Below are 19,415 nucleotides of genomic sequence, written 5' to 3' on the forward strand. Positions count from 1 at the left end.
ACGGTCAGAGGGATACAGCAAACCTGAAGTGAAGCATCGGAATGTATAACAAGTATCACAGGAATGGTTAAAAACATAGACAGTAAGAAGAGTCAGTTTTCTTGAACTTTAGTCGGCCTTGTGCCTTTTCTATTTAATTCCGATGCAGTTTCTGTGTTTCATCGTCAATAAGAAGGTCAGAGGGATACAGTAAACCTGAAGTGAAGCATCGGAATCTATAACTAGTGTCACAGGAATGGTTAAAAACATAGACAGTAAGAAGAGTCAGTCTTCTTGTACTTAAGTCGGCATTGTGCCTTTTGTTTGTGTTCCGACGCAATTTCTGTGTTTGATCGTCAATATGAAGGTCAGAGGGATACAGTAAACCTGAAGTGATGCATAGGAATCTATAACTAGTGTCACAGGAATGGTTAAAACTTAGACAGTAAGAAGAGTCAGTTTTCTTGTACTTAAGTCGGCATTGTGCCTTTCGTATTTAAATCCGATAAAATTTCTGTGTGTCATCGAAAATACGTAGATCAGAGGGATACACTAAACCTGAAGTGAAGCATCGGAATCTATAACTAGTGTCACAGGAATGGTTCAAAACATAAACAGTAAGAAGAGTCAGTTTACTTATACTTAAGTCGACATTGTTCTCTTTGTATTTTATTCCAATGCAAATTCTGTGTTTCATCGTCAATAAGAAGGTCAGAGGGATACAGTAAACCTGAAGTGATGCATCGGAATCTATAACTAGTGTCACAGGAATGCTTCAAAACATAGACAGTAAGATGAGCCAGTTTTCTTATAATTAAGTCGGCATTGTGCCTTTTGTAATTAATTCCCATGCAATTTATGTGTTTCATCGTCAATAAGAAGGTCAGAGGGATACTTTAAACCCTGAAGTGATGCCACGGAATCTATAACTAGTGTCACAGGAATGGTTCAAGACATAGACTGCAAGAAGAGACAGTTTTCTTGTAGTGAAGTCGGCATTGTGCTTTTTCTATTAACTTCTGATGCAATTTCTGTGTTTCGTCGTCAATAAGAAGGTTCAAGGGATACAGTAAACCTGAAGTGAAGCATCGGAATCTAAAACCGGTCTCACAGGAAAGGTTCAAAACATAGACAGTAAGAAGAGCCAGTCTTCTTGTACTTGAGTCGGCATTGTGAGTTTTCTTTTAATTCCGATGCAATTTCCGTATTACATCGTCAATAAGACGGTCAGAGGGATACAACAAACCCGAAGTGAAGCATCGGAATCTATAACTACTTTCACAGGAATGGTTAAAACATAGACCGTAAGAAGAGTCAGTTTTCTTGTACTTAAGTCGGCATTGTGCCTCTTGTATTTAATTCCGATGCAATTTCTGTGTTTCATCGTCAAAAAGGTCAGAGGGATACAGTAAACCTGAGATGAAGCATCGGAACCTATAACAAGTGTCACAGGAATGGTTCAAAGTATAGACAGTAAGAAGAGTCAGTTTTCTTGTACTTAAGTCGGCATTGTGCCTTTTATATTGAATATCGATGCAATTTCTGTGTTTCATCGTCAATAAGGTCAGAGGGATACAGTAAACCTGAAGTGAAGTATCGGCATCTATAACTAGTGTCACAGGAATGTTTCAAAACATAGACAGTAAGAAGAGTCAGTTTTCTTGTACTTAAGTTGGGATTGTGCTTTTTTGTATTTAATTCCGATGCAATTTCTCTGTTTCATCGTCAATAAGAAGGTCAGAGGGATACAGTAAACCTGAAGTGAAGCATCGGAATTGACAACTAGTGTCACAGGAGTGGTTTAAAACACAAACAGTAAGAAGCGTCAGTTTTCCTTTACTTAAGTCGGCATTGTGCCTTTTGTATTTAATTCCGAAGCAATTTCTGTGTGTCATCGTCAATAAGAAGGTCAGAGGGATACAGTATACCTGAAGTGGAGCTTCGGAATCTATAACTAGTGTCACAGGAATGGATAAAAACATAGAGAGTAGGAAGAGTCAGTTTTCTTGTACTTAAGTCGGCATTGTGCCTTTCGTATTTAATTCCGATACAATTTCTGTGTTTCATCGTCAATAAGAAGGTCAGAGGGATACAGTAAACCTAAAGTGAAGCATCGGAATCTATAACTAGTGTCACAGGAATGGTTCAAAACACAGACAGTAAGAAGAGTCAGTTTCCTTCCACTTAAGTCGGCATTGTGTCTTTTGTATTTGATTCCGATGCAATATCTGTGTTTCATCGTCAATAAGGTCAGAGGGATACAGTAAACCTGAGATGAAGCATCGCAATCTATAACAAGTGTCACAGGAATGGTTCAAAGGACAGACAGTAAGAAGAGTCAGTTTTCTTTTACTTAAGTCGGCATTGTGCCTGTCGTATTTAATTCCAGTGCAATTTCTGTGTTTCATCGTCAATAAGAAGGTCAGAGGGATACAGTATTCCTGAAGTGAGGCATCGGAATCTATAACTAGTGTCACAGGAATGGTTCAAAACATAGGCAATAAGAAGAATCAGTTTTCTTGTACTTAAGTCGGCATTGTGCCTTTTGTATATAATTCCGATGCAATTTCTATGTTTCATCGACAATAAGAAGGTCAGAGGGATACAGTGAACCTGAAGTGAAGCACCGGAATCTATAACTAGTGTCACAGGAATGGTTCAAACATAGACAGTAAGAAGAGTCAGTCTTCTTGTACTTAAGTCGGCATTGTGCCTTTTGTATTCAATTCCGATGCAATTTCTCTCTTTCATCGTCAATACGAAGGTCAGAGGGTTACACTAAACCTGAAGTGAGGCATCGGAATCTATGACTAGTGTCACACAAATGGTTCAAATCATAGACAGTAAGAAGAGTCAGTTTACTTGTACTTAAGTCGGCATTGTGCCTTTTGTATTTAATTCCGATGCAATTACGGTGTTTCATCGTCAATAAGATGGTCAGAAGGATACAGTAAACCTGAAGTGAAGCATTGGAGTCTATAACTAGTGCCACAGGAATGGTTCAAAGCATAGACAGTAAGAAGAGCCAGTCTTCTTGTACTTGGGTCGGCGTTGTGCCTTTTGTTTATAATTCCGATGCAATTTCTGTGATTCATCGTCAATAAGACGGTCGGAGGGATACAGCAAACCTGAAGTGAAGCATCGGATTCTATAACTAGTGTCACAGGAATGGTTCAAAACATAGACAGTAAGAGGAGTCAGTTTTCTTGTATTTAAGTCGGCATTGTGCCTTTTCTATATAATTCCGATGCAATATCTGTGTTACGTCGTCAATAAGAAGGGCCAAGGGATTCAGTGAACCTGAAGCGAAGCATCTGAATCTAAAACCGGACTCACAGGAAAGGTTCAAAATATAGACAGTAAGAAGAGCCAGTCTTCTTGTACTTGAGTCGTCATTGTGCCTTTTGTATTTAATTCCGATGCAATTTCTGTGTTTCATCGTCAATAAGAAGGTCAGAGGGATACAGTAAACCTGAAGTGAAGCATCGGAATCTATAACTAGTGTCACTGGAATGGTTCAAAACATGGACATTAAGAAGAATCAGTTTTCTTGACCTTAAGTCGGCATTGTGCCTTTTCTATTTAATTCCGATGCAATATCTGTGTTTCGTCGTCAATAAGAATGTCCAAGGGATACAGTAAACCTGAAGTCAAGCACCGGAATCTAAAACTGGTCTCACAGGAAAGGTTCAAAACATAGACAGTAAGAAGAGCCAGTCTACTTGTACTTGAGTCGGCATTGTGCTTTTCTATTTATTTCCGCAGCAATTTCTGTGTTTCGTCGTCAATAAGAAGGACAGAACGATGCAGGGAACCTGAAGTGATGCGTCGGAATCTATAACTGGTCTCACAGGAATGGTTCAAGACATAAACAGTAAGAAGAGTCAATTTTCATGTACTTAAGTCGGCATTGTGCCTTTTCTATATAATTCCGATGCAATTTCTCTATTTCATCGTCAATACGAAGGTCAGAGGGTTACAGTAAACCTGAAGTGAAGCATCGGAATCTATAACTAGTGTCACACAAATGGTTCAAATCATAGACAGTAAGAAGAGTCAGTTTACTTGTACTTAAGTCGGCATTGTGCCTTATGTATTTATTTCCGATGCAATTTCGGTGTTTCATCGTCAATAAGAAGGTCAGAGGATACAGTAAACCTGAAGTGAAGCATCGGAGTCTATAACTAGTGCCACAGGAATGGTTCATAGCATAGACAGTAAGAAGAGTCAGTTTTATTATAATGAATTCGGCATTGTGCCTTTTGTTTTTAATTCCGATGCAATTTCTGTGTTTCATCGTCAATAAAAAGGTCAGAGGGATACAGTAAACCTGAAGTGAAGCATCGGAATCTATAACTAGTGTCACAGGAATGGTTAAAAACATAGAGAATAGGAAGAGTCAGTTTTCTTGTACTTAAGTCGGCATTGTGCCTTTTGTATGTAATTGCGATGCAATTTCTGTGTGTCATCGTCAATAAGAAGGTCAGAGGGATACAGTATACCTGAAGTGGAGCATCGGAATCTATAACTAGTGTCACAGGAATGGTTAAAACCATAGACAGTAAGAAAAGTCAGTTTACTTGTACTTAAGTCGGCATAGTGCCTTTTGTATTAATTCCCATGTAATTTCTGTGTTTCATCGTCAATAAGAAGGTCAGAGGGATACAGTAAACCTGAAGTGAAGCATCGGAATCTATAACTAGTGTCACAGGAATGGTTCAAATCATAGACAGTAAGAAGAGTCAGTTTTCTTTTACTTAAGTCGGCATTGTGCCTTTCGTATTTAATTCCGATGCAATTTCTGTATTTTGTCGTCAATAAGAATGTCAGAGGGATACAGTTAACCTAAAGTGAAGCATCGGAATCTATAACTAGTGTCAAAGGAGATGTTCAAAACATGGACAGTAAGAAGAGTAAGATTTGTCGTACTTAACTCGGCATTGTGTCTTTTGTATTTAATGCCGATTAAATTTCTGTGTTTCATCGTCAATAAGAAGGTCAGAGGGATACAGTAAACCTGATGTGAAGCATCGGAATCTATAACTAGTGACACAGGAATGGTCCAAAACATAGTCAGTAATAAGAGTCAGTTTTCTTTTACTTAAGTCGGCATTGTGCCTTTCGTATTTAATTCCAATGCAATTTCTGTGTTTCATCGTCAACAAGAAGGTCAGAGGGATACAGTATTCCTAAAGTGAGTCATCGGAATCTATAACTAGTGTCACAGGAATGGTTTACAACATAGGCAATAAGAAGAAAGAATTTTCTTGTACTTAAGTCGGCATTGTGCCTTTTGTATATAATTCCGATGCAACTTCTATGTTTCATCGACTATAAGAAGGTCAGAGGGATACAGTGAACCTGAAGTGAAGCATCGGAATCTATAACTAGTGTCACAGGAATGGTTCAAAACATAGACAGTATGAAGAGTCAGTCTTCTTGTACTTAAGTCGGCATTGTGCCTTTTGTATTCAATTCCGATGCAATTTCTCTCTTTCATCGTCAATACGAAGGTCAGAGGGTTACAGTAAACCTGAAGTGAAGCATCGGAATCTATAACTAGTGTCACACAAATGGTTCAAATCATAGACAGTAAGAAGAGTCAGTTTACTTGTACTTAAGTCGGCATTGTGCCTTTTGTATTTAATTCCGATGCAATTTCGGTGTTTCATCGTCAATAAGAAGGTCAGAAGGATACAGTAAACCTGAAGTGAAGCATCGGAGTCTATTACTAGTGCCACAGGAATGGTTCAAAACATAGACAGTAAGAAGAGTCAGTTTTCTTTTACTTAAGTCGGCATTGTGCCTTTCGTATTTAATTCCGATGCAATTTCTGTGTTTCATCGTCAATAAGAGGGTCAGAGGGATACAGTAAACCTAAAGTGAAGCATCGGAATCTATAACTAGTGTCAAAGGCGATGTTCAAAACGTGGACAGTAAGAAGAGTAAGATTTGTTGTACTTAAGTCGGCATTGTGCCTTTTGTATTTAATGCCGATTAAATTTCTGTGTTTCATCGTCAATAAGAAGGTCAGAGGGATCCAGTAAACCTGATGTGAAGCATCGGAATCTATAACTAGTGTCACAGGAATGGTCCAAATCATAGTCAGTAAGAAGAGTCAGTTTTCTTTAACTTAAGTCGGCATTGTGCCTTTCGTATTTAATTCCGATGCAATTTCTGTGTTTCATCGTCAACAAGAAGGTCAGAGGGATACAGTATTCCTGAAGTGAGTCATCGGAATCTATAACTAGTATCACAGGAATGGTTCAAAACATAGGCAATAAGAAGAATTAATTTTCTTGTACTTAAGGCGGCATTGTGCCTTTTGTATAAAATTCCGATGCAATTTCTATGTTTCATCGACAATTAGAAGGTCACAGGGATACAGTGAATCTGAAGTGAAGCATCGGAATCTATTACTAGTGTCACAGGAATGGTTCAAAACATAGACAGTATGAAGAGTCAGTCTTCTTGTACTTAAGTCGGCATTGTGCCTTTTGTATTCAATTCCGATGCAATTTCTCTGTTTCATCGTCAATACGAAGGTCAGAGGGCTACAGTAAACCTGAAGTGAAGCATCGGAATCTATAACTAGTGTCACACAAATGGTTCAAATCATAGACAGTAAGAAGAGTCAGTTTACTTGTACTTAAGTCGGCATTGTGCCTTTTGTATTTAATTCCGATGCAATTTCGGTGTTTCATCGTCAATAAGAAGGTCAGAGGGATACAGTAAACCTGTAGTGAAGCATCGGAGTCTATAACTAGTGCCACAGGAATGGTTCAAAGCATAGACAGTAAGAAGAGTCAGTTTTATTATAATGAAGTCGGCATTGTGCTTTTTGTATTTAATTCCGATGCAATTTCTGTGTCTCATCGTCAATAAGAAGGTCAGAGGGATACAGTAAACCTGAAGTGAAGCTTCGGAATCTAAAACTAGTGTCACAGGAATAGTTCAAAACGTAGACAGTAAGAAGAGGCAGTCTTCTTGTACTTAAGTCGGCATTGTGCCTTTTGTTTGTATTCCGATGAAATTTCTGTGTTTCATCGTCAATAAGAAGGTCAGAGGGATACAGTAAACCTGAAGTGAAGCATCGGAATCTATAACTAGTGTCACAGGAGTGATTCAAAACACAAACAGTAAGAAGCGTCAGTTTTCTTGTACTTAAGTCGGCATTGTGCCTTTTGTATTTAATTCCGATTCAATATCTGTGTTTCATCGTCAATAAGAAGGTCAGAGGGATACAGTAAACCTGAAGTGAAGCATCGGAACCTATAACTAGTGTCACAGGAATGGTTCAAAACACAGACAGTAAGAAGAGTCAGTTTCCATGTACTTAAGTCGGCATTGTGCCTTTTGTATTTAATTCCGATGCAATTTCTGTGTTTCATCGTCAATAAGGTCAGAGGGATACAGTAAACCTGAGATGAAGCATCGGAATCTATAACAAGTGTCACAGGAAAGGTTCAAAGTATAGACAGTAAGAAGAGTCAGTTTTCTTGTACTTAAGTCGGCATTGTGCCTTTTATATTTAATTTCGATGCAATTTCTGTGTCTCATCGTCAAAACGAAGGTCAGAGGGATACAGTATACCTGAAGGGAAGTATCGGCATCTATAACTAGTGTCACAGGAATGTTTCAAAACATAGACAGTAAGAAGAGTCAGTTTTCTTGTACTTAAGTTGGCATTGTGCCTTTTGTATTTAATTCCGATGCAATTTCTGTGTTTCATCGTCAATAAGAAGGTCAGAGGGATACAGTAAAAATGAAGTGAAGCATCGGAACCTATAACTAGTGTCACAGGAATGGTTAAAAGCATAGAGAGTAGGAAGAGCCAGTTTTCTTGTACTTAAGTCGGCATTATGCCTTTTGTATTTAATTGCGACACAATTTCTGTGTGTCATCGTCAATAACAAGGTCAGAGGGATACAGTATACTTGAAGTGGAGCACCGGAATCTGTAACTACTGTCACAGGAATGGTTAAAACCATAGACAGTAAGAAAAGTCAGTTTACTTAAGTCGGCATAGTGCCTTTTGTATTCAATTCCCATGCAATTTCTGTGTTTCATCGTCAATAAGAAGGTCAGAGGGATACATTAAATCTGTAGTGAAGCATCGGAATCTATAACTAGTGTCAAAGGAGATGTTCAAAACAGAGACAGTAAGAAGAGTCAGATTTCTTGTACTTAAGTCGGCATTGTGCCTTTTGTATTTAATGCCGATTAAATATCTGTGTTTCATCGTCAATAAGAAGGTCAGAGGGATACAGAAAACGTGAAGTGAAGCATCGGAATCTATAACTAGTGTCACAGGAATGGTTCAAAACATAGACAGTAAGAAGAGTCAGTTTTCTTTTACTTAAGTCGGCATTGTGCCTTTTGTATTTAATGCCGATTAAAGTTCTGTGTTTCGTCGTCAATAAGAAGGTCCAAGGGATATAGTAAACCTGAAGTGAAGCATTGGTATCTAGAACCGGTCTCACAGGAAAGGTTCAAAACATACACAGTAAGAAGAGTCAGTCTTCATGTACTTAAGTCGGCATTGTGCCTTTTGTATTTAATTCCGATGCAATTTCGGTGTTTCATCGTCAATAAGAAGGTCAGAAGGATACAGTAAACCTGAAGTGAAGTATCGGAGTCTATAACTAGTGCCACAGTAATGGTTCAAAGCATAGACAATAAGAAGAGTCAGTTTTATTATAATGAAGTCGGCATTGTGACTTTTGTTTTTAATTCCAATGCAATTTCTGTGTTTCATCGTCAATAAGAAGGTCAGAGGGATACAGTAAACCTGAAGTGAAGCATCGGAATCTATAACTAGTGTCACAGGAATGGTTAAAAACATAGAGAATAGGAAGAGTCAGTTTTCTTGTACTTAAGTCGGCATTGTGCCTTTTGTATGTAATTGCGATGCAATTTCTGTGTGTCATCGTCAATAAGAAGGTCAGAGGGATACAGTATACCTGAAGTGGAGCATCGGAATCTATAACTAGTGTCACAGGAATGGTTAAAACCATAGGCAGTAAGAAAAGTCAGTTTACTTGTACTTAAGTCGGCATAGTGCCTTTTGTAGTTAATTCCCATGTAATTTCTGTGTTTCATCGTCAATAAGAAGGTCAGAGGGATACAGTAAACCTGAAGTGAAGCATCGGAATCTATAACTAGTGTCAAAGGGGATGTGCAAAACATAGACAGTAAGAAGAGTCAGATTTCTTGTACTTAAGTCGGCATTGTGCCTTTTGTATTTAATGCCGATTAAATTTCTGTGTTTCATCGTCAATAAGAAGGTCAGAGTGATACAGTAAACCTGAAGTGAAGCATCGGAATCTATAACTAGTGTCACAGGAATGGTTCAAATCATAGACAGTAAGAAGAGTCAGTTTTCTTTTACTTAAGTCGGCATTGTGCCTTTCGTATTTAATTCCGATGCAATTTCTGTGTTTCATCGTCAATAAGAAGGTCAGAGGGATACAGTTAACCTAAAGTGAAGCATCGGAGTCTATAACTAGTGCCACAGGTAGGGTTCAAAGCATAGACAGTAAGAAGAGTCAGTTTTCTTTTACTTAAGTCGGCATTGTGCCTTTCGTATTTAATTCCGATGCAATTTCTGAGTTTCATCGTCAATAAGAAAGTCAGAGGGATACAGTAAACCTAAAGTGAAGCATCGGAATCTCTAACTAGTGTCAAAGGCGATGTTCAAAACATGGACAGTAAGAAGAGTAGGATTTGTTGTACTTAAGTCGGCATTGTGCCTTTTGTATTTAATGCCGATTAAATTTCTGTGTTTCATCGTCAATAAGAAGGTCAGAGGGATACATTAAACCTGATGTGAAGCATCGGAATCTATAACTAGTGTCACAGGAATGGTCCAAATCATAGTCAGTAAGAAGAGTCAGTTTTCTTTTACTTAAGTCGGCATTGTGCCTTTCGTATTTAATTCCGATGCAATTTCTGTGTTTCATCGTCAACAAGAAGGTCAGAGGGATACAGTATTCCTGAAGTGAGTCATCGGAATCTATAACTAGTGTCACAGTAATGGTTCAAAACATAGGCAATAAGAAGAATTAATTTTCTTGTACTTAAGTCGGCATTGTGCCTTTTGTATATAATTCCGATGCAATTTCTATGTTTCATCGACAATTAGAAGGTCAGAGGGATACAGTGAACCTGAAATGAAGCATCGGAATCTATAACTAGTGTCACAGGAATGGTTCAAAACATAGACAGTATGAAGAGTCAGTCTTCTTGTACTTAAGTCGGCATTGTGCCTTTTGTATTCAATTCCGATGCAATTTCTCTGTTTCATCGTCAATACGAAGGTCAGAGGGTTACAGTTAACCTGAAGTGAAGCATCGGAATCTATAACTAGTGTCACACAAATGGTTCAAATCATAGACAGTAAGAAGAGTCAGTTTACTTGTGCTTAAGTCGGCATTGTGCCTTTTGTATTTAATTCCGATGCAATTTCGGTGTTTCATCGTCAATAAGAAGGTCAGAGGGATATAGTAAACCTGAAGTGAAGCATCGGAGTCTATAACTAGTTCCACAGGAATGGTTCAAAGCATAGACAGTAAGAAGAGTCAGTTTTATTATAATGAAGTCGGCATTGTGCCTTTTGTATTTAATTCCGATGCAATTTCTGTGTTTCATCGTCAATAAGAAGGTCAGTGGGATACAGTAAACCTGAAGTGAAGCATCGGAATCTATAACTAGTGTCACAGGAGTGATTCAAAACACAAACAGTAAGAAGCGTCAGTTTTCTTGTACTTAAGTCGGCATTGTGCCTTTTGTATTTAATTCCGATTCAATTTCTGTGTTTCATCGTCAATAAGAAGGTCAGAGGGATATAGTAAACCTGAAGTGAAGCATCGGAACCTATAACTAGTGTCACAGGAATGGTTCATAGCACAGACAGTAAGAAGAGTCAGTTTCCTTGTACTTAAGTCGGCATTGTGCCTTTTGTATTTAATTCCGATGCAATTTCTGTGTTTCATCGTCAATAAGGTCAGAGGGATACAGTAAACCTGAGATGAAGCATCGGAATCTATAACAAGTGTCACAGGAATGGTTCAAAGTATAGACAGTAAGAAGAGTGAGTTTTCTTGTACCTAAGTCGGCATTGTGCCTTTTATATTTAATTTCGATGCAATTTCTGTGTCTCATCGTCAATAAGAAGGTCAGAGGGATACAGTAAACCTGAAGTGAAGCTTCGGAATCTATAACTACTGTCACAGGAATAGTTCAAAACATAGACAGTAAGAAGAGGCAGTCTTCTTGTACTTAAGTCGGCATTGTGCCTTTTGTTTGTATTCCGATGCAATTTCTGTGTTTCATCGTCAATAAGAAGATCAGAGGGATACAGTAAACCTGAAGTGAAGCATCGGAATCTATAACTAGTGTCACAGGAGTGATTCAAAACACAAACAGTAAGAAGCGTCAGTTTTCTTGTACTTAAGTCGGCATAGTGCCTTTTGTATTTAATTCCCATGCAATTTCTGCGTTTCATCGTCAATAAGAAGGTCAGACGGATACATTAAATCTGTAGTGAAGCATCGGAATCTATGACTAGTGTCAAAGGAGATGTTCAAAACAGAGACAGTAAGAAGAGTCAGATTTCTTGTACTTAAGTCGGCATTGTGCCTTTTGTATTTAATGCCGATTAAATTTCAGTGTTTCATCGTCAATAAGAAGGTCAGAGGGATACAGTAAACGTGAAGTGAAGCATCGGAATCTATAACTAGTGTCACAGGAATGGTTCAAAACATAGACAGTAAGAAGAGTCAGTCTTCTTGTACTTAAGACGGCATTGTGCCTTTTGTATTTAATGCCGATTAAATTTCTGTGTTTCATCGTCAATAAGAAGGTCAGAGGGATACAGTAAACCTGATGTGAAGCATCGGAATCTATAACTAGTGTCACAGGAATGGTCCAAAACATAGTCAGTAAGTAGAGTCAGTTTTCTTTTACTTAAGTCGGCATTGTGCCTTTCGTATTTAATTCCGATGCAATTTCTGTGTTTCATCGTCAACAAGAAGGTCAGAGGGATACAGTATTCCTGAAGTGAGTCATCGGAATCTATAACTAGTGTCACAGAAATGGTTCAAAACATAGGCAATAATAAGAATTAATTTTCTTGCACTTAAGTCGGCATTGTGCCTTTTGTATATAATTCCGATGCAATTTCTATGTTTCATCAACAATTAGAAGGTCAGAGGGATACAGTGAACCTGAAGTGAAGCATCGGAATCTATAACTAGTGGCACAGGAATGGTTGAAAACATAGACAGTATGAAGAGTCAGTCTTCTTGTACTTAAGTCGGCATTGTGCCTTTTGTATTCAATTCCCATGCAATTTCTCTGTTTCATCGTCAATACGAAGGTCAGAGGGTTACAGTATACCTGAAGTGAAGCATCGGAATCTATAACTAGTGTCACACAAATGGTTCAAATCATAGACAGTAAGAAGAGTCAGTTTACTTGTACTTAAGTCGGCATTGTGCGTTTTGTATTTAATTCCGATGCAATTTCGTTGTTTCATCGTCAATAAGAAGGTCAGAGGGATACAGTAAACCTGAAGTGAAGCATCGGAGTCTATAACTAGTGCCACAGGAATGGTTCAAAGCATTGACAGTAAGAAGAGTCAGTTTTATTATAATAAAGTCGGCATTGTGCCTTCTGTATTTAATTCCGATGCAATTTCTGTGTTTCATCGTCAATAAGAAGGTCAGAGGGATACAGTAAACCTGAAGTGAATCTTCGGAATCTATAACTAGTGTCACAGGAATAGTTCAAAACATAGACAGTAAGAAGAGGCAGTCTTCTTGTACTTAAGTCGGCATTGTGCCTTTTGTTTGTATTCCGATGCAATTTCTGTGTTTCATCGTCAATAAGAAGGTCAGAGGGATACAGTAAACCTGAAGTGAAGCATCGGAATCTATAACTAGTGTCACAGGAGTGATTCAAAACACAAACAGTAAGAAGCGTCAGTTTTCTTGTACTTAAGTCGGCATTGTGCCTTTTGTATTTAATTCCGATTCAATTTCTGTGTTTCATCGTCAATAAGAAGGTCAGAGGGATACAGTAAACCTGAAGTGAAGCATCGGAACCTATAACTAGTGTCACAGGAATGGTTCAAAACACAGACAGTAAGAAGAGTCAGTTTCCTTGTACTTAAGTCGGCATTGTGCCTTTTGTATTTAATTCCGATGCAATTTCTGTGTTTCATCGTCAATAAGGTCAGAGGAATACAGTAAACCTGAGATAAAGCATCGGAATCTATAACAAGTGTCACAGGAATGGTTCAAAGTATAGACAGTAAGAAGAGTCAGTTTTCTTGTACTTAAGTCGGCATTGTGCCTTTTATATTTAATTTCGATGCAATTTCTGTGTCTCATCGTCAATAAGAAGGTCAGAGGGATACAGTATACCTGAAGGGAAGTATCGGCATCTATAACTAGTGTCACAGGAATGTTTCAAAACATAGACAGTAAGAAGAGTCAGTTTTCTTGTACTTAAGTTGGCATTGTGCCTTTTGTATTTAATTCCGATGCAATTTCTGTGTGTCATCGTCAATAACAAGGTCAGAGGGATACAGTATACTTGAAGTGGAGCACCGGAATCTGTAACTAGTGTCACAGGAATGGTTAAAACCATAGACAGTAAGAAAAGTCAGTTTACTTGTACTTAAGTCGGCATAGTGCCTTTTGTATTTAATTCCCATGCAATTTCTGCGTTTCATGGTCAATAAGAAGGTCAGAGGGATACATTAAATCTGTAGTGAAGCATCGGAATCTATAACTAGTGTCAAAGGAGATGTTCAAAACAGAGAGAGTAAGAAGAGTCAGATTTCTTGTACTTAAGTCGGCATTGTGCCTTTTGTATTTAATGCCGATTAAATTTCTGTGTTTCATCGTCAATAAGAAGGTCAGAGGGATACAGTAAACATGAAGTGAAGCATCGGAATCTATAACTAGTGTCACAGGAATGGTTCAAAACATAGACAGTAAGAAGAGTCAGTTTTCTTTAACTTAAGTCGGCATTGTGCCTTTCTTATTTAATTCCGATGCAATTTCTGTGTTTCATCGTCAATGAGAAGGTCAGAGGGATACAGTAAACCTGAAGTGAAGCATCGGAATCTATAACTAGTGTCAAAGGCGATGTTCAAAACATGGACAGTAAGAAGAGTCAGATTTCTTGTACTTAAGTCGGCATTGTGCCTTTTGTATTTAATGCCGATCCACTTTCTGTGTTTCGTCGTCAATAAGGAGGGCCGAGGGATACAGTAAACCCGAAGTGAAGCATCGGAATCTAAAACATGTCTCACAGGAAAGGTTAAAACATAGACAGTAAGAAGAGCCAGTCTTCTTGTACTTGAGTCGGCATTGTGCCTTTTGTATTTAATTCCGATGCAATTTCTGTGTGTCATCGTCAATAAGAAGGTCAGAGGGATACAGTATACCTGAAGTGGAGCATCGGAATCTATAACTAGTGTCACAGGAATGGTTCAAAACATAGACAGTAAGAAGAGTCAGTTTTCTTTTACTTAAGTCGGCATTGAGCCTATCGTATTTAATTCCGATGCAATTTCTGTGTTTCATCGTCAATAAGAAGGTCAGAGGGATACAGTAAACCTAAAGTGAAGCATCGGAATCTATAACTAGTGTCAAAGGAGATGTTCAAAACATGGACAGTAAGAAGAGTCAGTATTCTTGTACTTAAGTCGGCATTGTGCCTTTTGTATTCAATTCCGATGCAATTTCTCTGTTTCATCGTCAATACGAAGGTCAGAGGGTTACAGTAAACCTGAAGTGAAGCATCGGAATCTATAACTAGTGTCACACAAATGGTTCAAATCATAGACAGTAAGAAAAGTCAGTTTACTTGTACCTAAGTCGGCATTGTGCCTTTTGTAGTTAATTCCGATGCAATGTCTGTGTTTCATCGTCAATAAGACGGTCAGAGTTATACAGCAAACTTGAAGTGAAGCATCGGAATCTATAACTAGTGACACAGCAATGGTTCAAAACATAGACAGTAAGAGGAGTCAGTTTTTTTGTATTTAAGTCGGCATTGTGCCTTTTCTATATAATTCCGATGCAATATCTGTGTTACGTCGTCAATAAGAAGGGCCAAGGGATACAGTAAACCTGAAGTAAAGCATCTGAATCTAAAACCGGACTCACAGGAAAGGTTCAAAATATAGACAGTAAGAAGAGCCAGTCTTCTTGTACTTGAGTCGTCATTGTGCCTTTTGTATTTAATTCCGATGCAATTTCTGTAATTCATCGTCAGTAAGAAGGTCAGAGGGATACAGTAAACCTGAAGTGAACCATCGGAATCTATAACTAGTGTCACAGGAATGGTTCAAAACATTTACATTAAGAAGAATCAGTTTTCTTGAACTTTAGTCGGCATTGTGCGTTTTCTATTTAATTCCGATGCAATTTCTGTGATTCGTCGTCAATATGAAGGTCCAAGGGATACAGTAAACCTGAAGTCAAGCATCGGAATCTAAAACTGGTCTCACAAGAAAGGTTCAATCATAGACAGTAAGAAGAGTCAGTTTCCTTGTTCTTAAGTCGGCATTGTGCCTTTTGTATTTAATTCCGATGCAATTTCTGTGTTTCATCGTCAATAAGGTCAGAGGGATACAGCAAACCTGAAATGAAGCATCGGAATCTATAACAAGTGCCACAGGAATGGGTCAAAATATAGACAGTAAGAAGAGTCAGTTTTGTTGTACTTAAGTCGGCATTGTGCCTTTTGTATTTAATTCCGATTCAATTTCTGTGTTTCATCGTCAATAAGAAGGTCAGAGCGATACAATAAACCTGAAGTGAAGCATCGGAACCTATAACTAGTGTCACAGGAATGGTTCAAAACACAGACAGTAAGAAGAGTCAGTTTCCTTGTACTTAAGTCGGCATTGTGCCTTTTGTATTTAATTCCGATGCAATTTCTGTGTTTCATCGTCAATAAGGTCAGAGGGATACAGTAAACCTGAGATGAAGCATCGGAATCTATAACAAGTGTCACAGGAATGGTTCAAAGTATAGACAGTAAGAAGAGTCAGTTTTCTTGTACTTTACTCGGCATTGTGCCTTTTATATTTAATTTCGATGCAATTTCTGTGTCTCATCGTCAATAAGAAGGTCAGAGGGATACAGTATACTTGAAGGGAAGTATCGGCATCTATAACTAGTGTCACAGGAATGTTTCAAAACATAGACAGTAAGAAGAGTCAGTTTTCTTGTACTTAAGTTGGCATTGTGCCTTTTGTATTCAATTCCGATGCAATTTCTGTGTTTCATCGCCAATAAGAAGGTCAGAGGGATACAGTAAACCTAAAGTAAAGCATCGGAATCTATAATTAGTGTCAAAGGAGACGTTCAAAACATGGACAGTAAGAAGAGTCAGTATTCTTGTACTTAAGTCGGCATTGTGCCTTTTGTATTCAATTCCGATGCAATTTCTCTGTTTCATCGTCAATACGAAGGTCAGAGGGTTACAGTAAACCTGAAGTGAAGCATCGGAATCTATAACTAGTGTCACACAAATGGTTCAAATCATAGACAGTAAGAAAAGTCAGTTTACTTGTACTTAAGTCGGAATTGTGCCTTTTGTATTTAATTCCGATGCAATTTCGGTGTTTCATCGTCAATAAGAAGGTCAGAAGGATACAGTAAACCTGAAGTGAAGCATCGGAGTCTATAACTAGTGCCACAGGAATGGTTCAAAGCATAGACAGTAAGAAGAGTCAGTTTTATTATAATGAAGTCGGCATTGTGCCTTTTGTATTTAATTCCGATGCAATGTCTGTGTTTCATCGTCAATAAGACGGTCAGAGTGATACAGCAAACTTGAAGTGAAGCATCGGAATCTATAACTAGTGTCACAGCAATGGTTCAAATCATAGACAGTAAGAGGAGTCAGTTTTTTTGTATTTAAGTCGGCATTGTGCCTTTTCTATATAATTCCGATGCAATATCTGTGTTACGCCGTCAATAAGAAGGGCCAAGGGATACAGTAAACCTGAAGTAAAGCATCTGAATCTAAAACCGGACTCACAGGAAAGGTTCAAAATATAGACAGTAAGAAGAGCCAGTCTTCTTGTACTTGAGTCGTCATTGTGCCTTTTGTATTTAATTCCGATGCAATTTCTGTAATTCATCGTCAATAAGAAGGTCAGAGGGATACAGTAAACCTGAAGTGAACCATCGGAATCTATAACTAGTGTCACAGGAATGGTTCAAAACATTTACATTAAGAAGAATCAGTTTTCTTGAACTTTAGTCGGCATTGTGCCTTTTCTATTTAATTCCGATGCAATTTCTGTGATTCGTCGTCAATATGAAGGTCCAAGGGATACAGTAAACCTGAAGTCAAGCATCGGAATCTAAAACTGGTCTCACAAGAAAGGTTCAATCATAGACAGTAAGAAAAGTCAGTTTCCTTGTTCTTAAGTCGGCATTGTGCCTTTTGTATTTAATTCCGATGCAATTTCTGTGTTTCATCGTCAATAAGGTCAGAGGGATACAGCAAACCTGAAATGAAGCATCGGAATCTATAACAAGTGTCACAGGAATGGTTCAAAGTAAAGACAGTAAGAAGAGTCAGTTTTCTTGTACTTAAGTCGGCATTGTGCCTTTTGTATTTAATTCCGAGGCAATTTCTGTTTTTCATCGTCAATAAGAAGGTCAGAGGGAAACAATAAACCTGAAGTGAAGCATCGGAACCTATAACTAGTGTCACAGGAATGGTTCAAAACACAGACAGTAAGAAGAGTCAGTTTCCTTGTACTTAAGTCGGCATTGTGCCTTTTGTATTTAATTCCGATGCAATTTCTGTGTTTCATCGTCAATAAGGTCAGAGGGATACAGTAAACCTGAGATGAAGCATCGGAATCTATAACAAGTGTCACAGGAATGGTTCAAAGTATAGACAGTAAGAAGAGTCAGTTTTCTTGTACTTAACTTGGCATTGTGCCTTTTATATTTAATTTCGATGCAATTTCTGTGTCTCATCGTCAATAAGAAGGTCAGAGGGATACAGTATACCTGAAGGGAAGTATCGGCATCTATAACTAGTGTCACAGGAATGTTTCAAAACATAGACTGTAAGAAGAGTCAGTTTTCTTGTACTTAAGTTGGCATTGTGCCTTTTGTATTTAATTCCGATGCAGTTTCTGTGTTTCATCGTCAATAAGAAGGTCAGAGGGATACAGTAAAAATGAAGTGAAGCATCGGAACCTATAACTAGTATCACAGGAATGGTTCAAAACATAGACAGTAAGAAGAGTCAGTTTTCTTTTACTTAAGTCGGCATTGTGCCTTTTGTATTTAATGCCGATTAAATTTCTGTGTTTCGTCGTCAATAAGAAGGTCCAAGGGATATAGTAAACCTGAAGTGAAGCATTGGTATCTAGAACCGGTCTCACAGGAAAGGTTCAAAACATAGACAGTAAGAAGAGTCAGTCTTCTTGTACTTAAGTCGGCATTGTGCCTTTTGTATTCAATTCCGATGCAATTTCTCTGTTTCATCGTCAATACGAAGGTCAGAGGGTTACAGTAAACCTGAAGTGAAGCATCGGAATCTATAAATAGTGTCACACAAATGGTTCAAATCATAGACAGTAAGAAGAGTCGGTTTACTTGTACTTAAGTCGGCATTGTGCCTTTTGTATTTAATTCCGATGCAATTTCGGTGCTTCATCGTCCATAAGAAGGTCAGAAGGATACAGTAAACCTGAAGTGAAGCGTCGGAGTCTATAACTAGTGCCACAGGAATGGTTCAAAACATAGACAGTAAGAAGAGTCAGTTTTCTTTTACTTAAGTCGGCGTTGTGCCTTTCGTATTTAATTCCGATGCAATTTCTGTGTTTCATCGTCAATAAGAAGGTCAGAGGGATACAGTAAACCTAAAGTGAAGCATCGGAATCTATAACTAGTGTCAAAGGCGATGTTCAAAACATGGACAGTAAGAAGAGTAAGATTTGTTGTACTTAAGTCGGCATTGTGCCTTTTGTATTTAATGCCGATTAAATTTCTGTGTTTCATCGTCAATAAGAAGGTCAGAGGGATACATTAAACCTGATGTGAAGCATCGGAATCTATAACTAGTGTCACATAAATGGTCCAAAACATAGTCAGTAAGAAGAGTCAGTTTTCTTTTACTTAAGTCGGCATTGTGCCTTTCGTATTTAATTCCGATGCAATTTCTGTGTTTCATCGTCAACAAGAAGGTCAGAGGGATACAGTATTCCTGAAGTGAGTCATCGAAATCTATAACTAGTGTCACAGGAATGGTTCAAAACATAGGCAATAAGAAGAATTAATTTTCTTGTACTTAAGTCGGCACAGTGCCTTTTGTATATAATTCCGATGCAATTTCTATGTTTCATCGACAATTAGAAGGTCAAAGGGATACAGTGAACCTGA

The sequence above is a fragment of the Schistocerca americana genome, chromosome 2 (genome assembly GCF_021461395.2).
Source record: "Schistocerca americana isolate TAMUIC-IGC-003095 chromosome 2, iqSchAmer2.1, whole genome shotgun sequence".
NCBI lineage: Eukaryota > Metazoa > Arthropoda > Insecta > Orthoptera > Acrididae > Schistocerca > Schistocerca americana.